Source organism: Coccinella septempunctata, chromosome 4, assembly GCF_907165205.1.
Source record: "Coccinella septempunctata chromosome 4, icCocSept1.1, whole genome shotgun sequence".
NCBI lineage: Eukaryota > Metazoa > Arthropoda > Insecta > Coleoptera > Coccinellidae > Coccinella > Coccinella septempunctata.
Window position 1 is genome coordinate 11690324 of NC_058192.1, and position 15197 is coordinate 11705520.

The 15197-nt window shown below is 37.8% G+C and overlaps 1 protein-coding gene across 5 annotated transcripts in view; it reads right to left on the reverse strand.

Moving 5' to 3' along the window:
- The window catches only part of LOC123310948 (anoctamin-10), a 56706-nt gene that overhangs the window by 12815 nt on the left and 28694 nt on the right, over positions 1-15197 (reverse strand). The window lies entirely within an intron of this gene.

Sequence of the window (15197 nt, forward strand, 5' to 3'; positions counted from 1 at the left end):
GAAAAAGTATTAAACTAGTTTTTGATTCATTTATTGTTAGCTTATTCATGGTAAACCAATTGTTGGTGTTCACAAAGCAACTTTCTGTTTTTTCAATAATATCCGATAAATTGGGTCCAGAAATCAATATATTGGTGTCATCAACAAAATTTGTGATTGAATCATCATTTAAAAGGTCATTTATATATATTATAAAAAGTAATGGCCCCACTATGGTTCCTTGTCCAATACCTACATCACTGTTACATATAATAAATAAATAATAAAAAATAGGTTAATTTTTTTCGTGAAATGTGAAATCATATGGAGTCCCTTATCTCTTGCAATTTCTGGTTATTGAGTAAGGGCTGTCTTCCTTCAATAAATAAATTCCTCATTAATTCATTGCAGGGTCCACTGCGAATTTGTTCACTGGTGTACTGTAAGAATTAATTATTGGAATTCTCATTGAATATTCATTGAAATAATAGCTGAAATATTCCTCGAAATATGTCTGAACAGTGTGATTCTTTCAAAATCATCTAGATGAAATAAGTCAACTGCCTAAGGTACAGTTCCTTTTATATGAAAACAAAATTTTTGCCTTCTACTTCGTAACTATTCAACCTATTACTGTTACATTTGGCAGAAAGTAAAGGTACTTTAGACCTTACTAAATTAAGTCGAATGTTTCTGGCTTTCTCCAGTGGCATACAATAGGAACAGGCAATTGTTTCAATCTCTCCTAAATTCCACTCCACTGGCCAAACTGCAATTTCATAACAATTTTTCGATTCTTCAGTCCGGGAGACTTGCTCAGGTAGGAGACTTGAACCACCTCAAATATTTTAATTCAAATTTCGCGCTACCGGTATCGTAAATAGCATGCGACATACTGATCGTAACAAGACTAGTGGCGGCTCCATTTTGGCCGCCATCAGAACAGTTCGGGAGTGAGAGGGTTGAACGTGATATTGTTGTTAGGAAGTAAGAAATTGAATAATTTTTGTTTGTTACACTGCCTGAAAAATTTAATAGATGCGTGGTGATATTTAGTTTTATTGATTAATATTATTAATAATAGTTGCAAGAGTTTCAAGAAAACATCTGTTGAATAGACTAAAAGGGGGTGAGAGAGACTTGACCCATGATGGTCGGAAGACATAATCAGTGGTCCAAGTTTGCCGCAGTGAAAATTGAATAATAGAAATAAATAAAAAAATATATACAAAGGTTCAAAAAAGTAAAACACATCCCGGAAATAAGTGAGAGGGACTCTGAAATAAAAAATAGGTATTCCATACGCTGATACATCTGATGATGAAAACCTAAATGGAGACAATCGTTGGTCATTGGAAATTGTTTTCTTTCAATGTTTTTCCTGATAAACAAACTTATGGTCAAGTCTCTCTCGCCCCCTGTTCAACTCTCCCATGGGTTAGGGAGACACGAGCCAATTTTCGGTTCCTTAAACAAGAATTGCTGTACTCAAAATGTTTATCTCACCATCACCATCACCTATTTGGACATGATATCTTCACGCAAAAAAAATGAGTTGCTACCATTTATAGATACAACTTAAGAGGCTTCATAGTGAAAAGGGGTTCAACTCTTCCGGACTCCTCATGATTTCTACGTGAACATTGCACTGTTCTCCTATAGCGATTAATCATTACCTATTTCTTGAGCTATGCCAAATCAAACATGAAGCTGCATGATACGTTTGATTATACGAATGTGTAATAATTATGACCCGAAAAGTCTTCAGAATCAGTACACACCAAAACCAAAATTTGCAGCTTTATGTTCATGTATACATCAACTGCTCCAGTCGCCACTTGACGTAGCCAGAAATGATATGACGCTCTAAAGAACTCACACTTTCAGCCAAATATAACAAAGGGAGGTGGAATAGTACTGACTAAAATTCATTTAGGATGTTTCAAATGAAACATCCTTTAACTCATACAGCAGACATGTTTCTCGTTGAGGATTAGGATTTTATCATATTTTGAACTCAGGAGCGTGGGGTTGAAATATTTTCAAATAGCGAATAGACTGATCGAGAAGATAAGAACGTTGGGTTCGAAAATGAGTCCACAAACTTCCAGAAGAACAGCTGCCCTAATAAAACTTTGGATATCTCCGTAAATTCAGGATATAACTTACTGAATCCCGACAACAAGAAAACATTCAAACAACCCTAACGATAAACTCTGAAATAACATATATAACATAAACTCTGTATATAACTAATAAATTAAGGGGTTATCTAAGACGATAAGGAGAATTGCTTATAGATACATGCAATGAAAAAACAAGACACAAACATATTAAATCTTACTAAAGCGAAACATCATAATGATGATTGTACAATTAGAGATTGTGTCCTTGTGCCAAACATACTTGAAGCGAAAATCACATAACGTTAAATTGGAAGAAGTTCGGATGGAGAAAAAAAAATTGAGCACACCATCTCCAATATTTAGGCTACAATTGTGAAATCTGAATTGAAGAGAATTCCTTCAATTGAGGGAAGTTCTAATTCATAAATATCATGGTATATATTCATGAATACACGGCATTACCGTTAGTTGAAATGAGTTGTACAAAGAAAATCCTCCTAGTCTCCCCCCCAAGTCAACGTTATTCAAGTCCAGCCTTCGCGAACCTCCTGCTACTGGCATCAACCGACATCTTCAAAGTTTTCACTGATTCATCGTCTGACAGCGGACACACTGCAGTTGCATCGATGTTATTTAGTACCCAGAGGGTCGCTTAAACTCAATTAATGTTCCAGTCAAGGGCCAACTCACCACCACTTTCTACATTATGCCTCATATCTCACTGGAGTTAATTAATTTTGGGGGAGGAGGAGTGGTTGTAAACAAATTCACTTAGACATGTAGCGTAGGTACAGGTTCGCGAGTTAAATCACCCTTCGTTCGTATTTCCCTAATGGGGAAAATATCCAGTTTGCGACACGTCAGTGGCGTGTCGGAGACATGAAATCCATTGCCGAGGCGATTGGGTCGATGTCATTGAGCCAGATTTTCGCAGGAAGATTGTAGAGGGGTATTGGATTAAGTCTGTAAGGAGAGTGGTTCGAAAATAAGATCTATTGCAAGGAAGACAATTTTTTTGCTTAAGGGTTTGAGGCAAAAAAAACTCCAACAGCAAGTATAATTCCGAATACAGAATATTTGAATAGATACAATCATATAAATGAAAAGTTGCTTCAACATAGTTAAACGTATATCAGTGAGAAATAGACATAAAATACCTAACATCAAGTAGGTTGCTGTGCAAAACTTGAAGGTATCACGTTTCACTTTGAAACCCTAAAACTTTTCCATTACAACACTGTTGTTGAACCAGGAGCTTATTTGTATGGCTTGGAGTGCTTACCTCTAACAAAGAGGGGTTCATTGAAAATTATATTAAAAATCATAAGAATTCTAGGACCAGTAAAGAAAAACGAAGAATATAGAAGAAGGCACAAGAACCAATATTATGTGAACACAATGAAGATATCATACCATGTATGAGGAAGAGAAGCATGACCATATGATCCATTTCTCCATGCTCCAAAGTCTTCCTACTTCGAATGAGCAAACTTAGTGAAGAGAGATCTACTAGAAGCATATAGACTCATTCGGGGCAACTGTGCGCACTTTTGCCTTTCAAGCCATACCCTGTTTCAAATGTTGAAGCTAGGAAAATTAAAACATATTCATAAGATAGAGAATTTTCTAATCTATAAGAAAATATCAAAAAGCAAACGAACAAAATCGTTCCTTTTCCGCAAAAAAAAATCTAATAGTGAGAGTCGTAGTTCACATGCCCCGTATTGCGGCTAAGTGTGCGCACCCTCACGGGGTAAGTGGACGCAGTGCTTAGTGAGCCATACAATCAAAACAAATTAGAAAATAAGGTCATCAAAATGTTACAATATTAGAGAAATGCTGTTTATTGTCAATACAGAAGCGCCTTTTTACAAGCAGTGCATTATTGTTCGTGCCACAATTCTTGGTGAACACAACACTTGATACATTCACCTGTTGGTGGCTCTTCATATTTTTTTGAACAAATAGGACAATATTGATCGAGTCTCAACCAAGAAAATCAACAATGTCATAATTTATTCCTCACTGAACTAATGCCCATATAATGAATCTATGTATGCGCACACTTACCCGCGCACACTTTCCCCAATAAGCCAAAATTTGAATTGATGTTCTTATAGAGTTGAGCAGCTAAGAGAACCTAAAATTTTTTATCATATATTTAGATTAATATGCCCATGATCGAATGAAATATTGTTTAACACTGTCGAACTCGGAACTTGGACCTGGCAGAATTTGCAGAGATGCTAAAAATTAACAAGAAAACTAGTGAATTCGATTTATTGCAAATAAAAAGTTAACGAAACGTCGCACTGCGCACTCCTATGGAAAACTAATTTGGGGATTCTGCGCCCTTGCTTCACCCAAATGAACCCCTCTTTCTTTCATTGCATAGTCGAGATATAAGCACTGCGCACACTTAGCCACTGCGCTCAGTCACCCCGAATGACTCTATTGATCTTGACCCCATAAGACGAATTTTAGAGATCTTGTAAAATCTGCAACAACAATTTACCCCTTAACTGCTACTGTTCGTTTCTGCAAAATGGACTGAGGAATGCCTATTCTGAAGGCATACCTACTGGATCCGCAGAAAAGCTGAATATAATTGAAACTTCGTGGAATAAGCTGGTCAAAACAGGAGGAATAAAAATTCTATGAATCTTCGTAGATTTTTGGATAATTCTGTGTGTAATTGATATTCATTCCATCACTGTACTGTTCTTCATCGGGACTTATAAAAGGTCACCAAACCAAACCAGCGTCCTCTAATGTTTGCCTTACACTATATGCCTTCATCACGAATATGTCTGGTTGTATATTTACACACTCACCTTTCTCTTGATTTCTATCTGCCATCGTACAAGATACATCTAAAACCTTAACGACCCCCTTGAATTCGACGAAGTCATTTCTGCCATCGTTGACTCTACTTGTTATGACCGTACCTATCGAGACGTCGCTGAAGACGAACAAGAGACCAGTAAGCCGGAACCTATAACAATCTTATCTCCCATCCATCTGCTCTTCGTTTCCTATTTCGAACAACATCGTCCGAAGGCACTAAATCTAGCGGAAATAAAAATCTCTAGATGTCCCCTTTCATGAGATCAGACGCGACAGCCTCGGGATCGCATCGTTTCTCCGATCTGGACCTTCTATCGATCTACTTTCGTCTTGTTTTATGACGGAGCATCCACTCCACGGTAATGCACAAAGTGACAAAACTAGTTCCTGTCCAATTTCTGATTCCATGGTTCCTTTTCAGATGACAGACACTGATCGAGGGGCGATGAAGAATCTTCCTTTGGGAAAGCGAGGGAAAATTTCATAGGAATTAGCGTTGCATGGAAAAGCTCTTCTGGATACAATAATTTCAAGTACGGAAAGGAGTATGGTTTCCACAGATAAGCTGTTCATGTATGTTTTGTATAGCCCTCTCCACTACATAATGAGATCGTTTATCTTACCTTCTGATGAAAAAGATCGATATTTCAGGCTCTAGGCTACCCAACTGATTCAAATTTATGAAGGGGAAACCTGGATATCATGCTTCACCCCTTTAATCTTCATGCTATAATGTTTTTCTTGGCAATAGTTTTATAGTTGGCCTTGCATCCCATAATCTTCTGAAGAGACTTACCAATTATTGTCCCCACTCTACCAAATCACTTTAGTCACGATAAGTCAATGTCAATATTTTATTACTCAACATATTCTCCTTTTAATTGGATTCATTTATTACAGCGAACCTACAACATCCCTAGACCTTTCAAAAAAAAAAATGTTTCTTCTTGCTCTGCAAACCAGACCTCCACTGCTGTTATAACCTCCTCGTGAGAAGAAAATTTACGACCTTTTGAACTTTTTTTCAGTAGAAGAAAGAGATGATAGTCGGATAGACCCAAATCTGGTGAATAAGGGTGGTGTTCTAGTATTTCAAATCCTAAATCACGAATTTTTTGCATGACAACATGAGATTTGTGTGCAGGGGCATTGTCCTCCAGAAACAAAATACCTTTGAATAGCTTTCCGCAACTTTTCTCTCAATTTTCTCCCGTAGAGTGGTCAGTAATTGCGCAAAGTAATCTCCGGTTATTGTTCTACCCTTATCCAAAAAATCAATCATGATTACTCCATGGCAGTCCTAAAAAACTGAAGCAAGAACTTTTCCAGCAGATTTTTGGACACGAAACTTCTTAGGTCTTGGAGAACCATTAAATCGATTGCTTTGTTTCTAGGTCCTAGAAATGTACCCAAGTCTCATACATAGTAACAATTCGGTTCAAGAAGTCTACATCGTTTTCAAATCGAGCACAGATCGAATTTGATTCTTCTACCCTTGCACGCTTTTGGTCAACATTAAAACATTTGGGTATCCATTTTGCTGCAATTTTTCTCATGTACAAATTGACGTGAACTATATGATGAACGCGTTCGTATGAAATATTCAGTGCTTCAGATATCCGTTGTAGCCCAATTTGACGGTCTGATAAAATCATGTTAAAAACTGTATCGATATTTTCGGGGACTGACACAGAAACTGGCTTTCCCGATCGTCATAATCTTCAATGGAAATTTTACCTCTGTTGAAGCTTGCAGTCCAATTCTTCACGGTCGCATACGAAGGACATTGATCACCAAGGTTATTAAGCATATCTTCGTAAATCTGCTTACCTCTTAACCCTTTTAAATAAAGGTACTTGATGATGGCTCGATACTCCAATTTTTCGATTTTCACAATTTCGCTGGACATCTGCTTTCTTTTGATTTATTGCGTAACTCTGGTTTACTTTTTTGACCTCAAACTTCACACTGACACTTCTAATGAGTTATTATTCTTTGCTATGGTATCGCAATATTTTTTTATGCAGGGAACTGGTCTAGGCTAACTAGATATCAATACATCCTCGTATGTGAGAGTTTCAGACTCACCTCTGTCAGAAAAAACGCTTCTCAGCATTCTCTGATGACTTCTTTCTGGCAAATGGTCTCAAATAACTGAATTGATCGCTTTTAAGAGGAGATAATCGAGTCAAGTTAAGGTAAACATCACCTAGGAACATCATTGCGGAGGATATAGCATGTTTCTGAAGTGAATAGTATTTTTTCAAATAAGTGTTGAAAAACTGACGCCTATTTCAAATCCTGCAAGTTTCTAGGACTTATGGCTTTAATCACAAGCCAAGTAGTTTTCAGGCTTCCCCACTTCCTGCGTTCTGCTGGTCTCTAAGAGTCTTGTTTCGGACATACATTGTATGTGGCCATACCATGTGAACCTTTTTTCGATGTCATCCATTATGGTTCCATCAATGCCCATAATTATTTTGATGGTATCATTTCTGACTCCATCCTTAGTGATCTTCTTATGGCGCCAATTTCAATGGTCTCACCTATACCAGTCACAATATTCCAAAAGCCTTGCAACGTAATGAAGAGCTGGCTGAAGGTTCATAAGAGGAACAGGCCTGCTTTCGGTCGTCAAGACACAGGCTAGTCAGCCAATCTAGTAAGAACAAGTGATACCATTTGGTGGTCCTAAAGAATCATATTTCCTGGGTATAGGTTCAAGCAAAACTTGTGAGAGCCCTGTGGAAATTTGTAACACCCACGTCTAACTTATTAGCAGAAATAACTTACTGACGAACGAACTATCGCATAAATCTCCGCTCGGGCGTATAAATGACAGGCAAATGAGAAATTCGAGCGTGGCAAATAACGTTTTTTGTCGAGCAAAATGTCGCCAGCCTTCCTCCGTCTAGATTTGCCTACCTACAAGATCGTAAAGTTTATCCGAGGCCCCCGTGTACGTTGCTCTTATGAAATTACGATGTGAAAAGACATGATTGATAAGACCCCGAACACGGCGCTTTCCACCACTCCACGCCGAACGGGATTTTCCGTTAATGGCTACGGACGCCCAAGTGGAAAAGTTATAAATAAAAGTTTTCCGCTTTATGTGTTTCGCACTAGGCGAGCCATTATACGACGGGCATTGAAATTCCATTTGATCTTATGACGAATTCGCCGTCGGAAAATGCCTGCACCGTCGCACGTGTTCTCGCCGCTCGGGAGCTTTTCCGCCCTCTCGAACTTTTCCGGGCGTATGCCGGCGAAGTGGGATATTTCCATGTATGTACATACTTGAATAAATTTGTCCCTGAAAGTGTGGGAGAGGATTGGGTAAATTCGAGATCGTACCGGGGGACCGGAGGGCGCTTTTTCTTTCTTTAAAAAGCCCCGGAGGCCCGGAAAATCGGGAAAGAAAAGTGATGATGGGGCTGGAGTTATTCCCATGCAGATTCTACCTTTTGATCCTCGCCAATGTTAAAATGATGATTCTTTCGCATTCGGGGTGGCAGTTGTTAGAAGCGAGGAAACGGTGATCTGTAATATACAGGGTGAGTCTTCGAATCGCACAAATATTTTAACAGTGGATTCTTGAGGTCAAAAGAAACACTTTTTTTCCTGATAATTTTTTTCGATTCGTCCTGATAAAAGGAAATAGCCATTTTAAGTTTCCGTAATGAGCTGAGCAATCCATGGAGAAACAAAATTACCTTCAGAATAACTAGCTTAATCTGTGACACTACACATTTGTGGATTTTTTGAGAAGAGTTGCATTCGGTGAAACTACTCATTTTTTCCAATTTCACAGATATTTTTGAATAACAAATTACTCAAAAACTGCGCATTATGCGAGAAAATATGAAGAAAACTTTTATTTTACAAAATAGAGAAGACGCGGGTGATATCTTGTGTTCGAAAAAATTTTAATCAAATCATTTTTCCATATTTTTTCAACGGCCTGTATCTTTTGAACTGAGATGATTCTGAAAAAATGATGAAGGTAAAAGTGTTTCTTTTGACCGCAAGAATCTACTGTTAAAATATTTGTACTAGTTAAAGACTCAACCTGTATACAACTTTTCGAATTCGTCCAGTTTTAAGAGCATTGGAAATTTCATCCTTTTCACCCAATTCTCTGTTTTTATGTTTGTCCTTTCGGAAAAGGAAACATATCACCTAGTTTGGTGCTTTGAACAAAAATAGGCAACCTATTGCTAGAGATTGTATTCTGACCGAAGACATCAGTTCACCCTGACAAATTTGAATGTAACTGTCAAAATTGTGATGGGTTCTAATTTGAACCTGAATTAAAGAGCAAAATATTTTTTTGCTGAACAGGGGGAAAATCTGCAAATCAGACGAACCACCCTATCCTGAGGAGGAACAAGTGTGGGGATTTTCACTCTTCTGAGCTCAAGACCCACTAAAAACCCTTGAGTGCTTTTTGAATATTGGTTCCGGGCATTTGCCTATAAACCGTTCAACTCTTAGTCGGTTTTCTTCTCGCACACTATCGTGCTTGGATTTATGTGTTTATCCTCTATTGGATAACACTTTATTGGATTCTTCAATAAGTTTCTGTTCTTATTTTGATCTCTTTTTCATTGATCTCTCGGTCTCCTTCGGCAAATTCGCATTCTCCTTTTGTCTTCCTTCGGGTCGTAGTCCACTAGTCTCCTGAGTTCTTGATTCGGATGGTTTTTCGCTGTTTCGAATAATTACTCTGCTTTTCTGTTCATGAACTCCGTTATGGTTTCCCATTTTAGGTCCCTATGATATCTATTCCTGACAAACCAAGGTGCATCTATTGCACATCTTAGCAGCTTGTTTTCAGTGGCCTGAATGCTTTTGATATGGATCTTTGCCGCGAAACCCGAGGCAACTGATCCATTAGTCAGTTGAGTCCTAGCAACGGCTTTAATAATCTTAAATTTTATCTCTTTCGACATGTGGCTTCTTCTTCCTATCAGAGGGTAGAGTCTATTCATCGCTGCTTTCGTTTTGTCGATTGCTTGTTTGATATGACTTTTCCAAGTAAGTCCTTTGTCAAGCGTTATTCCTAAATATTTGGCTTCATTTTTCCAGTCAATTTCTGCTCCGTCAACTTCTAGATTCGTTGTGGGTCGCAGTCTTCTCTTCTCTAAGTAATATTGCTTGGCTCTTTGGTCCATTGAGCTTGATTTTCCACTGTATGCACCAGTCGTTTGTTTCGTCAATCGTTTCTTGTAGAACTCGTTCTATAACTTCTGGGTTGCGGTGTCGAGTTGCTATGCTATGCTATGTGTCGTTAGCATATAACGTAAGCATTGTTCTTGGATTCTTCGGAATATCGTGAATGTATATGTTGTACAGAAGTGGCCCAAGTACTGACCCTTGGGGTACTTCAGACTCTATATCTCTTGTTGTGGAGCAACTTTACTTTCACGTAAAATCTTCTATTTTTGAGATAATTCCTGATCAACTTGCATATTTTGATCGAATGTCCAGCACATCTCATCTTATATATTAATCCTTCATGCCATACTCTGTCGAATGCTCTGTCGTCGTCTAGTAAAACAAGACCCGAAGCTTGTTTATTTTGGAATCCCTCTGTAATGTATTCTGTGAGCCTTAATAATTGTTGCTCTATAGAATGCTCTCTTCTGAATCCGAACTGTTCTGGTGGTGTCAGTTTCAGATTTTCGATTTCCATATTTAGCCTAGTGGCTATAATTCTTTCTACTACTTTTCCTAACGCCGACAGTAGACTTATCGGTCTGTAGTTTTGTGGGAACTTCTTCTCTTTGAATGGTTTATTGAACACTATTACTTCCGCTGAGAACTAAATGTGAGTAATAAAGAAATACAGGCTTGATTTTTTCGATCGTTCTTACGTACGTATGGATAGATATATTATTTTGCAGGTTATTTGTCTGCTGATACTAGATTTTGAGCTAAAATATATTTGGGTAGGGATCTGACAGATGAGTATGTTGATGCCTGTAGAATTACCCGAGCATATCTTGGGTATTCCTGTATCACAAGGCTTCTTTAAGTGAGTAAAGACAGAAAGATATATTTTCCATCTTTCACAGCTTCGATCATCCTCAAATTTCAAAAAAAAAAAATTAAAACCCGTTCAAATTTAAAAAAAAAAAATTAAAACCCGTTCAAATTTCAAAAACGAAAAAAATTCAGTTTGACGCAATTTCCCGACAATCCCACCGTATACATTCGTCTCTACCGCACTCCATAGAAAAGCTGTAACTTTCATATAATCCCCCTACCCTCATAAAGTTCAACTGGGGTAATCGTGCATTTCGGGGTGAAAAATGACGGGAAATATTTCAGCGGAACTAATATTTGAGCTTAGGGCGCGAACGGCAATATTTTCGTTAAACCACAACAGCTTCCCGGAGACGCCAGAAACCTCTCAGAATATTTCCTCTGTCACTCTTCCCTCCCCTGGACCACGAGGGGGCATTCGACGATTAAGAAAATGAATGGATACTTTTGTTGATTTATTCCCGCTTCGATAAAGGACGGTTTCGCCACTTTGAGCGTCGGAATCAAGAGACTTTGAGGGATCAGTTTTCTGTCATCCTCTTTATGGCGCGTGATTCACGTTTCGTTGAAGAGGTGTGACGATATTTTCCGTCTGGTGAAATTATGGGGATATTGGAGCTTCGGTATTAATGTTGCTTCTTCGAGGTTGGGGGGGAAGTGAGAAGATATAAGAGTTCTGTTGAAATAGCGGTGCAACAAGGATGATGAGTTTCAAGGAAATTTCTTTCTCAATAATATTTCAGAATATTCAGAGTATTTTGCTGTTTTTTTCAAAGGGAAGTCATTCAAATATCGAGATAATATAGTCGAGAAACATAAAACATTCATTTTAGACTTATTATGTTGTGAAAATCAATGTTTGAGATGTTTTTCACTCTTATTAATAATAATTGTCAATAAAGTGTCAGAAGGTTTTTTGAATTTCTTTCTCGTTTTTTAAATTATCTACTGAATAAGCATTGGTATATCTATGGTAGATGATTTCCCTACATAAGGGTCCTGTAGCGTTCCTCTAACAACTGAAGAACAGAAGAATCATCACTTGGAAGACTGGACCAGTCAAAAGCAAGATGAATTTCTAACGAATAGAATAGAATAGAATAGAATATCTTTATTCACCAATAATAAATGTTAACAAAACAATGAAGATGGGAAACGTCATACAGGAAAAAAATAAACAAAAACAGAGAAGATCAACATTCAATGTTACTCTCCAGGAATTCACTAACAGTGTATGGCTCTAGTCGTAACAATAGGCTGTAGACCTCTTTTCGAAAACATTTGAAGTTATCAATTTGACGTATTTTGGATGGTAGTTTGTTATATAGTTTAAGGCACATATATGTACAATTTCTTTCCGTCAGGGACAACGTATGTAGAGGGTACAGAAAAAATTGATTTCGGGTCCTGTATGAAGGTGATCCTCCACCAAGATCAGCAGAAGATTTTTGAAGAGATGATATTCCTCCCAGTGCAATAGGCAATACTCCTTCTGACGAAAATGATGTATTTTTTATGAAATATCTTTGAAACGTCACATTTTGAAATAACCATTTCAAGCGTTTCCCCAAAAAAATTATTTTAAGCACTTAAAAATGAAAAATTAAAATGGGTATTTAAAGTTTAAAGCGTTTTGTGAGAATTGCACAAGCTGGCAACATCGACTGAAACATGCCTTGATAATAAAGGACAACAAATGCATTATCTTGGTGAGATAGACAAAGATGGCTGTATATGAAGTCTGGGACGAACGAGGAAAGTCGTCGAATTTTATGGGATTTTTATGGCCGGTTGCAGTTGAAGCTCGCCAGTAAGTACGCGCATGTAGAACAACAGCTGTTATTTTATAAACAAGCTGATCGGACATTGTTCTTTTCATTGTCTTGTACGCGATTTAAATTTTGGAACCCCATATTTGAAGGATGATTTTGAATAGTTTCCGGGGTGAATTTGAAAAAATCATGAATGAAACTCATAATTATTCAGTTCAAACTTTCATATGCAGTGATAACCCAAGTTGAGGAGAATTCCCCATTGAAGGACAAGTTATGTACCTATGATTATATATTTTTTTTTCATTCATCATCAAGTCTTCGAATGAATTTCGATGAAAGCTTTATTATTCACTTTTTTTCTCGTTTGCTGCTCTGTTTCTCTGTTTCAGATATAATTTCGAGGTAAAGCGAGGATAAAGTAATTTTTATGTCAATGAAAAAAAGCCCTTCAGCCTTCAGTATTGAAAGCTTATTCTGTAAACATATTTGTCATCACTACACTACTCATGAGGAGACAGGGTTTTTTTTACTGAGGTTTTTCCCTAAGCTCTTGTATCATACTCCAAATTGTATGGTACCCCGTTACACTTACCTTTGCTAAAACTCATGTAGAGTCATACGGGGTAACCGAGCGCAGTGGGTAAGTGTGCGCAGTGCATATATCTCGACTATGCAATGTAAGAAAGAGGGATTCATTTGGGTGAAGCAAGGGCGCAGAATCGCCATATTAGTTTTTCATAGGAGTGCGCCGTGCCACGTTTCTTCAACTTTTTATTTGCAATCAATCAAATTCACTAGTTTTCTTGTTAATTTTTAGCATCTCTGCACATTCTGCCAGGTCCAAGTTCCGAGTCCCTCAGTGTTAAACAATATTTTATTCGATCATGGGCATATTAATCTAAATATATAATAAAAAATTTTAGGTTCTCTTAGCTGCTCAACTCTATAAGAACGTCAATTCAAATTTTGGCTTACTGGGGAAAGTGTGCGCGGGTAAGTGTGCGCATAGATTCATTATATGGGCATAAGCTCAGTAAGGAGTAAATTATGACATTGTTGATTTTCTTGGTTAAGACTCGATCAATATTGTCCTATTTGTTAAGAAAAATATGAAAAGCCACCAACAGGGGAATGTATCAAGTGTTGTGTTCACCAAGAATTGTGGCACGAAGAATAATGCATTGCTTACAAAAAGGCGCTTCTGTATTGACAATAAACAGCATTTCTCTAATATTGTAACATTTTGATGACATTATTTTGTAATTTGTTTTGATTATGTGGTTCACTAAGCTCTGCGTTCACTTACCCCGTGAGGGTGCGCACACTTAACCGCAATACGGGGCATGTGAACGCACTCCGACTTTCTCTATTAAATTCTTTTTTGCGAAAAGAAAACGTTTTTGTTTGTTTGCTTTTTGATGTTTTCTTATAGATTAGAAAATTCTCTATTTTATGAATTTGTTTTAATTTTCCTAGCTTCAACATTTGAAACAGGTTATGGCTGGAAAGGCAAAAGTGCGCACAGTTGCCCGTAATGACTCTATATGCTGTTTTGTTTGATAACCAAAAATGTATTGCTTGCATTCAAAAGAATATATATTAATAAAAATGAAAATTCGGTTTTGTATTAAGAGATATCTGAATAGAAACATGAACACTGGAGTGCCCCAAGGATCAGTTTTGTCACCTAACCTTTTTTCTCTTCTTTTCAATTCCTCGCCAAATCAGAATCTTTTACTACCATGTGACAAGCAACACTAGAACTGCAAATCGTGTAGGTACAGCTGTTCAATAAACAATAAACAACCCCAAGGACAACTGGTCGCCAAAAATCCTTCACCAACCGAACTGAATAGTTGTATCTACTGAAAAGACTGACTTCGACAGTGCGAATTGAATAATTAGTTGTGACAAGACGCGAAACTATCCAAAATTTCACCTGTGCAGCTCCAATCTCGATAAGGCAGTCCGGGTTCGTTTGCTCTGCTCCTGAACAAGCAGCAATTTGCTTAAGCGTCAGCTCACGATCTAGATGCTATATTCCCCCGGTAGGATGATATTAAGTAGGCAAATGAAGTAGATATACGAGTATATAGCCGACAATGCAATTTCGGGTTTTTTACCTTTTGCCCCTTCGATATTATCTCAAGTGGAGACGGGGGAAACTTATTACCGTTACGGAGGAATTGGGATTACAAAGGGAGGTCCGTTAGATTACAAATTACGTTAGATCGTAGCTCATCGAAATAATGCGACGCCCCATCCTACCTCAGCTTACATAATGGGAGCGTTGGTCCACTGCTTAGGCAAATTGCTGGGGCTCAAACGATGAAGACTTTTAATGGGGGTTCGGACACGTGATTAAAGGTTGTTGGTCGGGAATGAACTGGAGCTGGAAGCCGCGATTATTCTCATCTATTGG